We start from the raw sequence: 13,369 nt of genomic DNA on the forward strand, positions 1-13,369 counted from the left end.
TGAGCTTCATCTTGAACAAAATCCTCCCCACCTGATTCCTCACTGTCTGATAGACAGGTCTTCACCCAAGGTATCAATCCCCTATGCAGTTGTAGTACAAAGGGTTATCAATCCAAATGGTTGTGTATTGCTAGCAGGAAGGATATGATCAGTACAATACAAGTCAAGCCAAGCAATTAAGGTTTTGGTTCTAACAATCCTAAAATAAACAAAATAAAAGAATATAAACAAGTAAACCACACGACCTAAGCACTCGATGCAAGCAGTCGAGTACATGATCGAGTGGGGTGATCGAGTATGCAAGTGAGATATGAACAACTCGAGGTATTACTCGATACAGGTTATCGTGTACCTGATCGGGTAAGTGGTCGAGTAAGTAAAGAAAATGTAAAAAAATAAAATACGAAAGTTCCTAAGGATGGGCTAAGTTTTCTAGACCAGTACGGATGCCTTACATGCCTCAAGCAATTATTTCCTAGACAATGAACCTCTAAAACCTTGTCATCACACTTTCGCACTAGCAACAATCAACCTTGAACATACTACCACATTGTCGCACTAGCAATATGAACAAGCAGGCATTAAGAACAATTCATTTTTGTCAGTAAACTTAAGACTCATCTGATTTTGTCACTTAGAGTTAAGCAAACCTCTAGCATTGACCTAATCAAGCATTTTATCTACTCCTTTCGGCCTGTAGCTGAAACAAGATCTTTTTGGTGTGGTGAATGATGAATGATGATATGCAATGGTGAGATATGAATGGATAGATGGATGGGTGTTTCAATTCCCCTTATGCTGTTGCAGTATAAGAGGTATCAATCCTAAATGAGTGTTTGTGAACAATTAAGATATGTATATGAATCTAAGTTAAGCCAAATGCAAAGATTGTTTGTCACTAAGATGAAAATGTAAAGATGCAGAAAGTAAAACTACAAGAACTAAGAACTAAATGTGAATGGAACAGAATGATTATGACTATATGAAGCTAGAACAGAAATAGGAACTACTATGATGAACTAATGCAAGACAATAATTACCAGAACAATGAGTAGATGAAACAGAAATGCAAATAGGAATGAAACAGAACAATCACAAATCATAAACAAGAGTCCTGGGGATGAACTCGAGCAGGCACTCGACCGAGTGTAGGTCGAGTACATGGTTGAGCTGGATAAATCCGGGAAACAGAGCAACACAATAAAAACAGAGCAATGAAAATACGAATCAAACAACAAGCAAGCAACATGATTAAGACTTAAAAATCAATAAACAAAGAAGCCCTTGAGGAGGGATTGATGGGCTGAAATAATCATTGTGGTTATCTAACTTGGTCAACAAATCTCAAGCAAACTTTGAGCTAATCTCTAGACATATAAATCTAAGACAAGTTTCTTCCACTCTCATGGCAAGAAACAATCAAACCTATGCAATTCTAGACTTGTTCTCACACGGTAAAGAATCTACACAAGCAGGCATTAAGCAATACATCTCAAACCAAACAAGACCTCTAATCTCTTAGAAAGCCTAATGGTAAACTCTAGATCTAGCCTTATCTATGCTCCTTAAACATTGGTGTGATGCTAAGATGCTTGAAATCAAACCTTAACCTCTCAGTTCAGGATCAGCATTAAGAACATCTAGCCTAGATGAGATCTACAACAATCATGCTTGACCAAGTCACACAAACCACAAGATCAATCCAGCCTAACCCATCCTCAAGATCCTAAAGGACTACTCACAAGAACACATGATGAACACATGATAAACACAAAAATCATAAACCCAGAAAATATTGAAACTTGCATCAAATGAAAGATAACACAGAGATCTACAATATTGATGAAGAAATAAAACTCAAAATCTTTATACCTTGAAAGTTATGAAACCAACAAAATACAAGAATCTAGTCTTTTCTCTCTCTCAAACAAGTACAAAATCTAAGGAAAATAAAAAGTGCAAAAAGAATAATTCCCAAAAGGGTAAAAACTAGGTTTAGAGAATATCTAAAAGCTGGACTCTTTTGGTGGCTGCAGGTACAAGGCTTTATATAGGAGAGGGGATGGAAGCCCTAAAAATACTAAAAGACAAAATAGTCAACGGCTCGGTCAACTCGACCTGTGCTCGGTCGAGTGGCAGGTCGAGCTGGCTTCTCTCGTGTATTCTCCACTCGGTCGAGTCCTCCTCAGCACACGGTCGAGTGTCTGGTCGAGTGTACGGTCGAGTTGGACTCTGGACCTTGTTGTTTCAGCCTTAACTCTCTTGCTTTCCCTTCATGGTTGCTTCACTTCTCCTCAGCATTGCTTCCAAGCTTCTTAAGCTCCAAAATCACCTGAATATGCATGAAAGGATGCAAATGCAATGCATCTAAACTATAATGCATGATTAGTGCTAAAGCTACACAATAATGGCCTAAATGGATAGTAAAAGATGCAAAAGATGTGAATAAACTAAGGGAAAACAAGGTAAAATATATGAACATCAACACCCCCAAACTTAGTCTTTGCTTTCACTCAAGCAAATAATCAAGACATAAGAAGGTAAGTGAAGTTTGAAAGTGGGATCTCAGCTCCTAAAGCTTGCAAATAGACCATCTAGAATCAATGTCCAAGTTACTAATACTATTATGCAAGTTGAATGAGCTGTACTTAAGCAAGAACATTTACTGATTTGAGCCTTAGATGTCCACATGCATTCAAATCAACCATTTCCTTTAACATTCATTAATCAAGAACATGAATCAATTCTATGCAATGCTTAAACTCATTTGGCTTGGAGATAAAGGTTTTGAGACAATGATGGTCTCTTTTTTAGAGTGGGGCTTGTCAATATCAAGGTTCTCTCATGAAAATGGATTGAGCTTTAGAAGAATGCTAAAGGTAAGAACACTTAGACACATACAAGAACAAAACCTTGTCTACCCAAAGGTACCCAAAGTATTTATCCTAGCAATCTAAACCCAAATGATCCTAGTGCTACCCTTTACTTCTTCTTTTCTTTTTCACCCTTTTCTCTTTTTGGTTTTCAAGTCTTAGGAGAGGTTTCTTATTTGATCTATCTAGTGGGATGGGGGATTCTTACTTATTTGCTATGGTTCTCTTTTCTTCTTATTCTTAAGACATATAAGCTTTTTGCTAGACTTTCCTTTTCTTTCTTTTTCTTTCTTAAGCTAGAACCATTTTCAACAATACTTTACTTCCCATCCTTTCACTAGACTTTGTTTAAACTCAATCTCCTCTTAAAGACTCTACCTTTTGTTCTCTTTCTCTTTTTCTTTCTTTTCTTTTCTTTTCATAACAGCCAAGTCCAAACCCAACAAGTGAACCACCTAGTCCTATCTAGTTTGAAAAATTCAAACTAGAACTACACAAGGTCTTACTCTTGTCAGTTCAAACCTAACACTTTCTACCAAGCTCAATCCCAAAAATAGGCCTCACACACACAAGAATAAACATGGCTTGATAGAAGGGTTGGTTAAGGGTAGGGGAACTGATTCTTAATGAGGAAATCAGCTACTTGGATCAACACGAGTGGTAAAAAGGAGAAAGATGATCCAAATATGTATATGGTACCCATGAGTTTAAAGCAATGCACACATTGATAATTATAAGTCAATATTAGGTTCTTATAAGTAGGAAATGGCATCAAATCACAACATGCTTCAATTTAGACCAAATGCAGTGCAAGAATTCAAGGCTTGGTTCAATCTTATGCTTCTAACTACTCAACTAGCATCAAAGTACTATTAACTTGGACATTGATCCTAGTCTAGTGAATTAAGCAAGCTAATAAGGAAATACTCATCATTGATCCCTAATGCAAATATTATACAATCCTACATGAAACATGCTAAATAAGATCCTAATATGCAATGCAAACTACATGAACACTCTTTTTTTATAAAGATTTTTTCAAAATTTTTCAAATTTTTAGGGTTTTTCTATGCCTTAGATGCTATGCAAATACTAATATGAAGGTGCTAAAAATTTGAAATAAGAACACAAAACACAACATCAAATGCTATCTCAAACCCTCCCCCAAACTTAAATCACACAGCCCTCTGTGTGAAAGAAATTTGTAAGAGGATTCAAGATTAAAAACAAAACACAACTATGAAATGCAATGATATTTACAAGTGAAGGTGATGATGGTACCTTAGGGATTGTGGAAAAAGTTTTCCACATCCATCTGCATGCTGTCATAGGAGTAGTTGGGGTCTTGTTGATGACTTGGAGAAGAACTTTGGGGCAGCTCAACGATGGAGATCGACCGGCACTCGGTCTAGTGCGTGTCCGAGTGGGGGGGTCGAGCTGGACCGCGAGTGTCAAAATGTTGACCCTGCTGCTGGCAGAACTGCTGGTAGAGAGCTGGATCCATGTAGTATTGAGGTGGGATGGGAGGGTAACTTGGATAACCTGGATAAGCAGCTGGAGGTGGGAGGCCATAGGGTGATCTGGGAAGGTGCTCGGTCGAGTACGTTGGTGGTGCTCGGTCGAGTGGGTGCTCGAGTTCCCGGTCGAGTTCGTTGCGAGCTCCTGTTGCTTTGCACAAACGTCACTTGGGGCTTCAGTAACTAATGAATTCCCCCAAACTTAGACTTCACTGTCCTCAGTGACTTCTTCCTCCTGAATTTGAATGGCTTTGGCTGTGAACTCCCTTGGATTTTGAACAGCTTTTCCAGGGAGTTGGTTGGGTTTTGGAGCTGAAGTAGAGGCTATGTTACTCTCCATATACTTCACTCTTGAACTAAGACCCTCAAACTTCATATTCAGATCATTGTACTGTGATGTTAACCTTTGGTTCAACTCAGCAAACTGCTTGGCTTCCTCAATCTTTCCTTGTGTTTGCCCAATCAACAACTGTTGCATCATTGCTCTTAAGTCTTGTTCTTGGCCTTGGTTAGTCTGAAACCCTGGTGGGGGACACATCTGAGGCTGGAACACTTGATGTTGTTGTTTGGGGACATAGTTTTGTTGCTGTTGAGGCTGTTGAGGTGGATAGACTTGGTCTTGAGGATTAGCCACATTGGTACTCCTATAAGAGAGATTGTTGTTCTTGAAACCCCCTTGGTTGTAGCCCTTGAATCCTCCCTGGTTTTGCATGTAGCACAACTCAGCAAACTCAGTTTCCCCCTCTTGAACTGGAACCTCTTCTTCACCAATGAAGTGAAGAGACTTTTGTTGGCTAAGAAGGATCTTGTCAAGCTTCTCATTGACCATCTTCAAGTCCTTCTTGTACTTGTCCTCTTGATTAGTTGATGATGACCTTATGGTTCTGTCATAGTCCTCATTATAGCTGCCATCTGACTGAGCAAGATTCTCAACTAACTCCCAGCCTTCTTCCACATTCTTGTTGAGGAAGTTTCCATTAGAAGCTGTGTCAAGAAGCATCCTTATCTTGGGAAGCACTCCTCTATATAATGTACTCAAGAGTGACTCATTGCTGAAACCATGATGAGGACATTGAGTCTGAAATCCTTTGAATCTCTCCCATGCTTCACAAAAGCTTTCATTGTTTCTTTGAGCAAACACAGAAATTTCATTTCTCAACCTAGCAGTCCTTGCATTTGAGAAGAACTTGGCCAAGAAAGCCTTCTTGCAAGCATCCCATGTGGTTATTGCTCCAGTAGGAAGAGTCTTCTCCCAAAGGTGTGCCTTATCTCCAAGTGAGAATGGGAAGAGCCTCAACTTGAATCCATCTTCACTCACTCCATTGATCTTTGTAAGACCACAAATTCTGTCAAACTCATCAAGGTGATCTAGTGGATCCTCTATTGGCAACCCATGGAACTTGTTAGCTTGAATCATGGAGATCAATCCACTCTTGATCTCAAAGTTGTTGTTTGGCACTGTTGGAGGCACAATACCAGCCCTTTGGTTGTGGGTGTTGGGTGCATCTCCAGCACCAATGTGCCTGGGTCTCTGCTCATGGTTAGCTTGTTGCTCCATGATCACTGGATCCTCTTGCTGAACTTGAACTACTCTTCTTCTCTGATTTCCCAAACCCTTTTGCTTCCTATGGATGTTGTCAATAGGCCTTTGAAGATTGTCTTTCCCTTAGACCTTGTGTGCATCAACAAACGCGAGTACAGACTCGAACAGGTTCACAATTGAGCACAGGCTCGTCTAGTCTGTCAAGTCGACTGGGAAGTGGTGTCCAAATGTACACGGCGTCTGACTCGATCAACTGCTACTGCTCGGTCGAGTGGTGGTCGAGTGACTGGTCGAGTGGTACCTGAAATGGAACTTCAACCCAGCAACAGAAGATTCAAGTGTATAAACGAACTTTATCTTAGATTAATATGGATCCTAAATGTCACAAAAACACACTCAAATGGGCAAAGGCGCCAAATTGAAACAAGATCTTTTTGGTGTGGTGAATGATGAATGATGATATGCAATGGTGAGATATGAATGGATAGATGGATGGGTGTTTCAATTCCCCTTATGCTGTTGCAGTATAAGAGGTATCAATCCTAAATGAGTGTTTGTGAACAATTAAGATATGTATATGAATCTAAGTTAAGCCAAATGCAAAGATTGTTTGTCACTAACAATCCTAAGATGAAAATGTAAAGATGCAGAAAGTAAAACTACAAGAACTAAGAACTAAATGTGAATGGAACAGAATGATTATGACTATATGAAGCTAGAACAGAAATAGGAACTACTATGATGAACTAATGCAAGACAATAATTACCAGAACAATGAGTAGATGAAACATAAATGCAAATAGGAATGAAACAGAACAATCACAAATCATAAACAAGAGTCCTGGGGATGAACTCGAGCAGGCACTCGACCGAGTGTAGGTCGAGTACAGGGTCGAGCTGGATAAATCCGGAAAACAGAGCAACACAATAAAAACAGAGCAATGCAAATAAGAATCAAACAACAAGCAAGCAACAGGATTAAGACTTAAAAATCAATAAACAAAGAAGGCCTTGAGGAGGGATTCATGGGCTGAACTAATCATTGTGGTTATCTAACTTGGTCAACAAATCTCAAGCAAACTTTGAGCTAATCTCTAGACATATAAATCTAAGACAAGTTTCTTCCACTCTCATGGCAAGAAACAATCAAACCTATGCAATTCTAGACTTGTTCTCACACAGTAAACAATCTACACAAGCAGGCATTAAGCAATACATCTCAAACCAAAAAGACCTCTAATCTCTTAGCAAGCCTAATGGTAAGCTCTAGATCTAGCCTTATCTATGCTCTTTAAACATTGGTGTGATGCTAAGATGATTGAAATCAAACCCTAACCTCTCAGTTCAGGATCAGCATTAAGAACATCTAGCCTAGAAGAGATCTACAACAATCAAGCTTGACCAAGTCACACAAACCACAAGATCAATCCAGCCTAACCCATCCTCAAGATCCTAAAGGACTACTCACAAGAACACATGATGAACACAAAAATCAAAAACCACAAAAACCATGATATATCAACTCCCCCAGACTTAGCCTTTGCTTGCCCTCAAGCAAAACATAAGCTTAGACTTGTGAAAGAGGTTTGAAAACTGGGAACTCACTCAACTGCATGATGATTCTTATTTGCACTCTTCATTTACCTGACTCAAGAACTTACTACTTATACTTAACCATGATAAGCATCAACATTCCTTAATCAAATCCCACAATCATTTAGAATCTCTGAAATCTCCATTGTCATCTCATTAGTCAATATTAAAGCAAGTACAGGTGAGTTCTTACCCTTGTGTATCGATCAGTGGCATATGGACTCTCTTTAAACCAAGACATTCTTCTTACATCTCCTTTCCTCTCCCTTTTCTCACTTCCATTTTTTTTTTCTTTTTTTAAAAAAAATCAAAGGTATAAGCGAATACCAGGGTCATCGGTAATTTACCTACCCCTCGCTTTTGAGCTTTGTGTGATCATGACTCAAGAGTAGAATAATGAGGTTACAGGTAATTTACCTACCTCTCTAAACTGATCAAAATCATCTAATCTTTTACTCTTATTTTTTTAAAGCACTGAAGGGAAGAGAGAGGGAAGACATACTTTGAAAAATTGCATTATCTTGTATGGCCTGTAGAAGAAGTCTAGTCCACTGATTTCCAACCCCAAAGTAAGAGATTAAGTCCGGTTAAAATCCTGATAAAAGTTGAGACAACGTTATATCAATCAGATATCCATTGAATAAGGGCTTTCAGGATTGTTGATAAGGCTCATAGTCTTTCTAAGCTTCAGTTTTAAGATCAAGCATAAACAAGTAATCATTAGAGTGTTAGCCAAATAAGAGAAATCATTAGTCAAGATCATAATTCCCAAAGACAAAAAGAAAAATTTTGAAAAATTTGACTCAAACTTTATGGTTTTGACTGACAGAACTGAAACTTAAAAACAAAAACGTAGTTAGTAACTAACCTCCCCCAGACTTAAAAAACACTGTCCCCAGTGTTATCAAGTAAGAGGAAAGCAAAAAGAAAAATAAGCAAAAATGAATGAGTAGGGAAACTATGAACCAAAATCGGATTAACTCATCTGTGATGGTGGTGTCGATCGACACTCCTAGTGGCATCGATCGACACTCTCTGCGTCTGCAGAGTTTTTACCCAGAAATCCATAGTTAGTTGCTATTAATTTGTGTCCCTCTCAATCCTTGGATGTTAGCACTGCTAATAATCACTCAAACACAATATTAAATGCAACATGATAGATAGAAGTTCATAATTCAAAACTAATTCAAACTGACTCAAAGCAAGAAAAAAATGACTCAAGATGGAAAAGAAAAACCTATGAGTGGGTTGCCTCCCACTAAGCGCTTGTTTTCAGTCTTTAGCTTGACTTTGCTGAAGCTCAAGCATCCGGTGGATCAGAATGTGGCAGTGAATGCCTCTGAGTGAATGACCTCTTCATCTAAGGTGGTGTATAAGCTTTAGGTGCATGAGGCTTGCGAAGTATGCGAGGAACAGGAACCGGGCGGGATTTAGGGATGGGTTTGCTTCTTTTTAGCCCTGCAAAATCATCAACAGAAGAAACAAGCGCTCTATGATAATCTCGTGGCTTGGTTAACTGCAAAACAGTTTTTGTAGGTTTGAAAGTCTTAATGATGATTTGAGGAGGTTTGGGTAAAGAAGATGCATACCTTTGCCTTACTTGAGGACCTTGGAGTGTGGAGTGGGGGCCTTTCTGTCTAGGAACAGCTTTCTGACTTGAAGCATCAGTTGTGGACAAGTTTAGTCTCGGATGTGGAGGAGTGTCGATTGATGCCTCCTTTGTGTCGATCGACACTGAGCCTGTTGCTCATGTTGTAGAAACTTTCTCAAGAGAAAAAGTCTGTCCATCAATAGTAGGAGCCCTCCTTAGCTTATCCATCTCAAAATTCATACTCAATCCATCCACATTCAGTGCTATGTGCCCCTTCTGCACATCTATGATTGCACCAGCTGTAGCAAAGAAAGATCTTCCTAAGATGAGAAGATCTTTAGGCTTTGTATCATATTTCAGCACCACATAGTCAGGGGGAATCATGAAGTTGCCAACCTTAATTGGAATATCCTCTAAAACACCTTCAAGAATACGTCGGGAGCGATCAGCCAAGATAAGAGAAATCTGAGTTGGCTTGAATTCTGTCATCCCAAGTCTCACTGCAACAAAATGTGGCATCAAGTTGATACTAGAGCCAAGATCACAAAGTGAGTGAGCAAACCTTCCTGTGGAGATAGAGCAATCAAGTACAAAGCTTCCAGGATCATGTAGCTTCTTTGTGGTCCTACACTGAATTGCTGCACTCACTTCCTTAGAGACAACCACCTCATGCTTCCTCTCCTTTTTCCTCTAAACAGGCTGGTTCAACAGAATTGCACTGACATCTTTTGTAAGAAGTGCTCCTTCTTCAGGGCTCAAACCATTGGATACCATTCTCTTCACATACCGCTTAAGTGGTGGTGAAAGCTTTACTGCATCAATCAATGGCATCTCAATCATCACCTTGTCCATCATTGCCTTGCATCTAGCTTCCTCCATCTCCTACTTGGACTTTCTTGGCTTGGGAAAAGGAACCTTAGGCTTGTAGACCCTCTCAACTGCTGCTTGAACTGGAGATTTTGGGTTCGTCTGAGATGAGTGTCGACCGACACCCAGGTGGTGTTGATCGACACCATCATCTGAAACCAAGATATTTGTCGATTTCTCTTCTTTTTCTGTAGAAGCAATTTCACCATCATCTTCATCTCTCACTGATATGGCATTGCAAGCATGTATGGGGTTTGACTCAGTTCTTGCTGGAAGAACACTCTCTTGCCGTTTAACAGACCCAACATTTTGTGCAACTTGAATCTCCAGCTTTTTAACATGAACATTCAATGCATCAATCTTCCCATTCAGCTCAGTGTAGACATTGCCAATCTTCCCATTGAATGTCACTGTCAATTGCTCTTGTCCTTGCAAAAGCTGCTCAAGCATGACTTCCATTCTACTCTCTGAAGAATTCTTAGGAGGAAGAGACTGATAAGATGAGTTCCCATAGGTTCTTGTATAGCCATTGTTCTGTTGCTGCTTCTGGTCACCATTGTAAGGTTTGTTGCGTTGCTGATTACCAAATCTCTGTCCCTGATACCCAGCTCCATACACATAGTTGACATTCTCCTCTGTATTCTCTGGCTCTGGCTCAAATTCTCAACTTCAGCAGCAAATTGGACTGACTTCTTACCCATAAGTAGATTATGTACTGAATCCAGCTTAGCATTAACAGAAGCTAGCTGGTTTGAATCGAACTCTCCATGCAGTCTCTTTCTTTCAGCATCAGCTCTTTTAGTGCTATTGTTAGAAGCCAAATTCTCAATCAAAACTTCAGCATCTTCTGGAAATCTTGTCTTGAAGTTCCCATGACTTGCAGCATCTAAAGACAACTGATATTTCCAGTCACACCCTCTGAAGAAGATACTCAACAGTTGTACCTTTGAAAAACCATGGTGTGGATAGTCCCTTTGATAAGCTTTGAATCTCACCCAAGCTGCCTTGAAAGCTTCATCATGTCCTTGCTTGAAAGAACAGATCTTGACTCTCAGCTCATCTGACATTGCATCATCATAGAAATGGTTGAGGAAAGCCACCTTGATATCATGCCAATTTGTCAAAGATCCAGCCGGCAACTGCTTCAACCACTAAGATGCCTCTCCTGCAAGTGAGTATGGGAAGAGCTTGCAGAATATGAAATCCTCAGTCACTCCATTAGCCTTGATACTGTTCACAAGATCCTCAAAGTGCTCAATGTGGTCCAAAGGCTTCTCATGGGGAAGGTGAGAGAAAGGTCTCTGCCCAACCAATTGAAAGTAAGCAGGCTTCAGCTCAAAGTCATTCCTCTGGAATGGAGGAGGAACAATTGCAGACCGGTTCTCATACAAAAGATCCGCCCGGTTGTAGTCAACAATCGTCCTGATCAAGTCTTGGTTTTGATCATGTCTTCGAACTGGGTTTGGACGTGGTTGGCAGCTCCACATATGTCTGCTGCAGGTGGGTGTCGATCGATACCACCTTGTTGGTGTCGATCGACACCAAGATTTGGATCATCAACGGCGACAGCTTGCTGGTTGATGACAGCCTGCTCGTTGACAACTGGTTCGGCAATCACATTGCCTTCTGCATCAATCTTTTGGCCTAGCTCATTGCTTAAGTGGCCCTCTTGATCCCTCAAAGCACCATCCTCATCTCGCATCAGAATGATTGGGTTAACCATCTTCAAGGATTTGGCTGCTTTTCTGTTCTCACGCTCAAGTTTTCCCAACTCTTGGTTTAAAACCTTCACAGTAGGACCAGTCTTGTTGCTCCTTGTGTGAGGTCTAGTAGGCATGCACCTGAAACTCCAAAGAGAGGAAAACCAAAAACGTGTAAGTAGAAAATAAAAAGAAAAACTTAGAGAAAATCTAAAACTCAAATCTAATGGTAGATCAAAGAGTCCCGAGCAATGGCGCCAAATTTGATATGCTCAAATTTATCCTAGAGCTACACTCTCAAATTAAGAGATCACTGCAATACTTAGGGGTCGAATTCCACAAGGACTCAAAACTACACAATAAATTATAGAGTTTTATAATTAAGTTAAACAGATTAATTTGAATTAAAATAAAAGCAATGCAAAATATTGTAAATTCAGAGAATTAAAAAGCTAGGTCTAGGGAATTTCTTAGGAAATTACAAATTATTAAATCAAGGAAATAAATAGGATTCAAGCAATTAAGAATAAATCTAGAACTCTAAACACTTTTGTAAAATAAATCAGTTCTCACTGCAAATATTATCTAAATTTAAAACCAGAAAATCTAAATCTCTTTGCAAAATTCTAGGTAATAAATCAGCTTTAAAAACAAGTTTAGATTGTTCACAAAATCACTAAATCAAATCTCTTTGCATAAAGTAATTTTGCTCATCAAAAGGTTTATCAGAAAAATCAATTATATTCTCATATCAATTTATTTTCATAGGTTATTAATTCTAGATGGCCAATCAAGGATTAATTATGAAGAACAACCTATAATGAAGATCTAGAAAGATATTGAATCCTAAATAAACAGATATAACAATTCATAAAATCCCTGTGAAAAACCCTAAACATAACAAGCAAACTACTCAGACATGTTTAATGAAGAACAAGACATAATTCTGAATAATAAGCAATTGAAATTAAAAAGAGTAAGAAGGAGTTCAATAATTCTTCTCTCAAAGCAGTTCAGATCTCTCTCCCAAAAGCTCTTAAAGTCTCACAGGGTTCCAAGAAAGTAAAACTTGCTAGAATAAAACTTAATGGTTTGGAAAACCTAAAAATACTATTTATATGTCCTAAAACACGTCAGGGACTTGTGTTGCAAATATGGAAAACTTTAGGGCAGATTTGTAAAACTTCCAATTTTGTGATTCTTGTGTTGGATCAACTTGGTGTGACAGATGCTCCTTTGGTGTCGGTCGATGCTCTTCATAAGATCAGACTCCAAATTGATTTCCTTCGGTTAAATGCTCCAAAACGATCCAAATTGCTTCATTTTGCTCATTTCATGCCAAAATCCTAGAAAACCTGTTAAGACTTAAAAACATCCTAGAAACACATCAAAAGACACTAAAAGACTTTTTATATCATGGTTAAAAACCACAAAAACCATGATATATCAGAACACTAAGCAAGACTAACACATTTCCATGACATTAATCCCTTTACTAATCAATCAATCATCAACTTTTTCCAAAGGCAATTAAATGATCAATAAGCATTACAATCAAGTCAATCTAGCCACTAAGCACACTAGTAAACAATTTTCAAAGGTAAGGATCGCAAAGAACTTAAAAGTTAAAAGTTTAGGTTTAGGAATTTCATCAAACACCTTCTGGGCATAAAATTCCTAAAGTC

The 13,369-nt window shown here is 38.9% G+C and overlaps 2 non-coding genes across 2 annotated transcripts; both read left to right on the top strand.

Moving 5' to 3' along the window:
* Positions 1–5,445: 5,445 nt before the first annotated feature.
* On the top strand, positions 5,446–5,552 carry LOC147930934 (small nucleolar RNA R71). Its single transcript, XR_015576758.1, has one exon. It is a non-coding gene; the product is annotated as a small nucleolar RNA R71 (small nucleolar RNA).
* A 5,383-nt stretch (positions 5,553–10,935) lies between these two features.
* On the top strand, positions 10,936–11,042 carry LOC147930935 (small nucleolar RNA R71). The gene has a single exon (XR_015576932.1). It is a non-coding gene; the product is annotated as a small nucleolar RNA R71 (small nucleolar RNA).
* Positions 11,043–13,369: the final 2,327 nt, after the last annotated feature.

The sequence above is a fragment of the Camelina sativa genome, chromosome 12, assembly GCF_030686135.1.
Source record: "Camelina sativa cultivar CO46 ecotype springtype chromosome 12, ASM3068613v1".
Classification (NCBI taxonomy): Eukaryota; Viridiplantae; Streptophyta; class Magnoliopsida; order Brassicales; family Brassicaceae; genus Camelina; species Camelina sativa.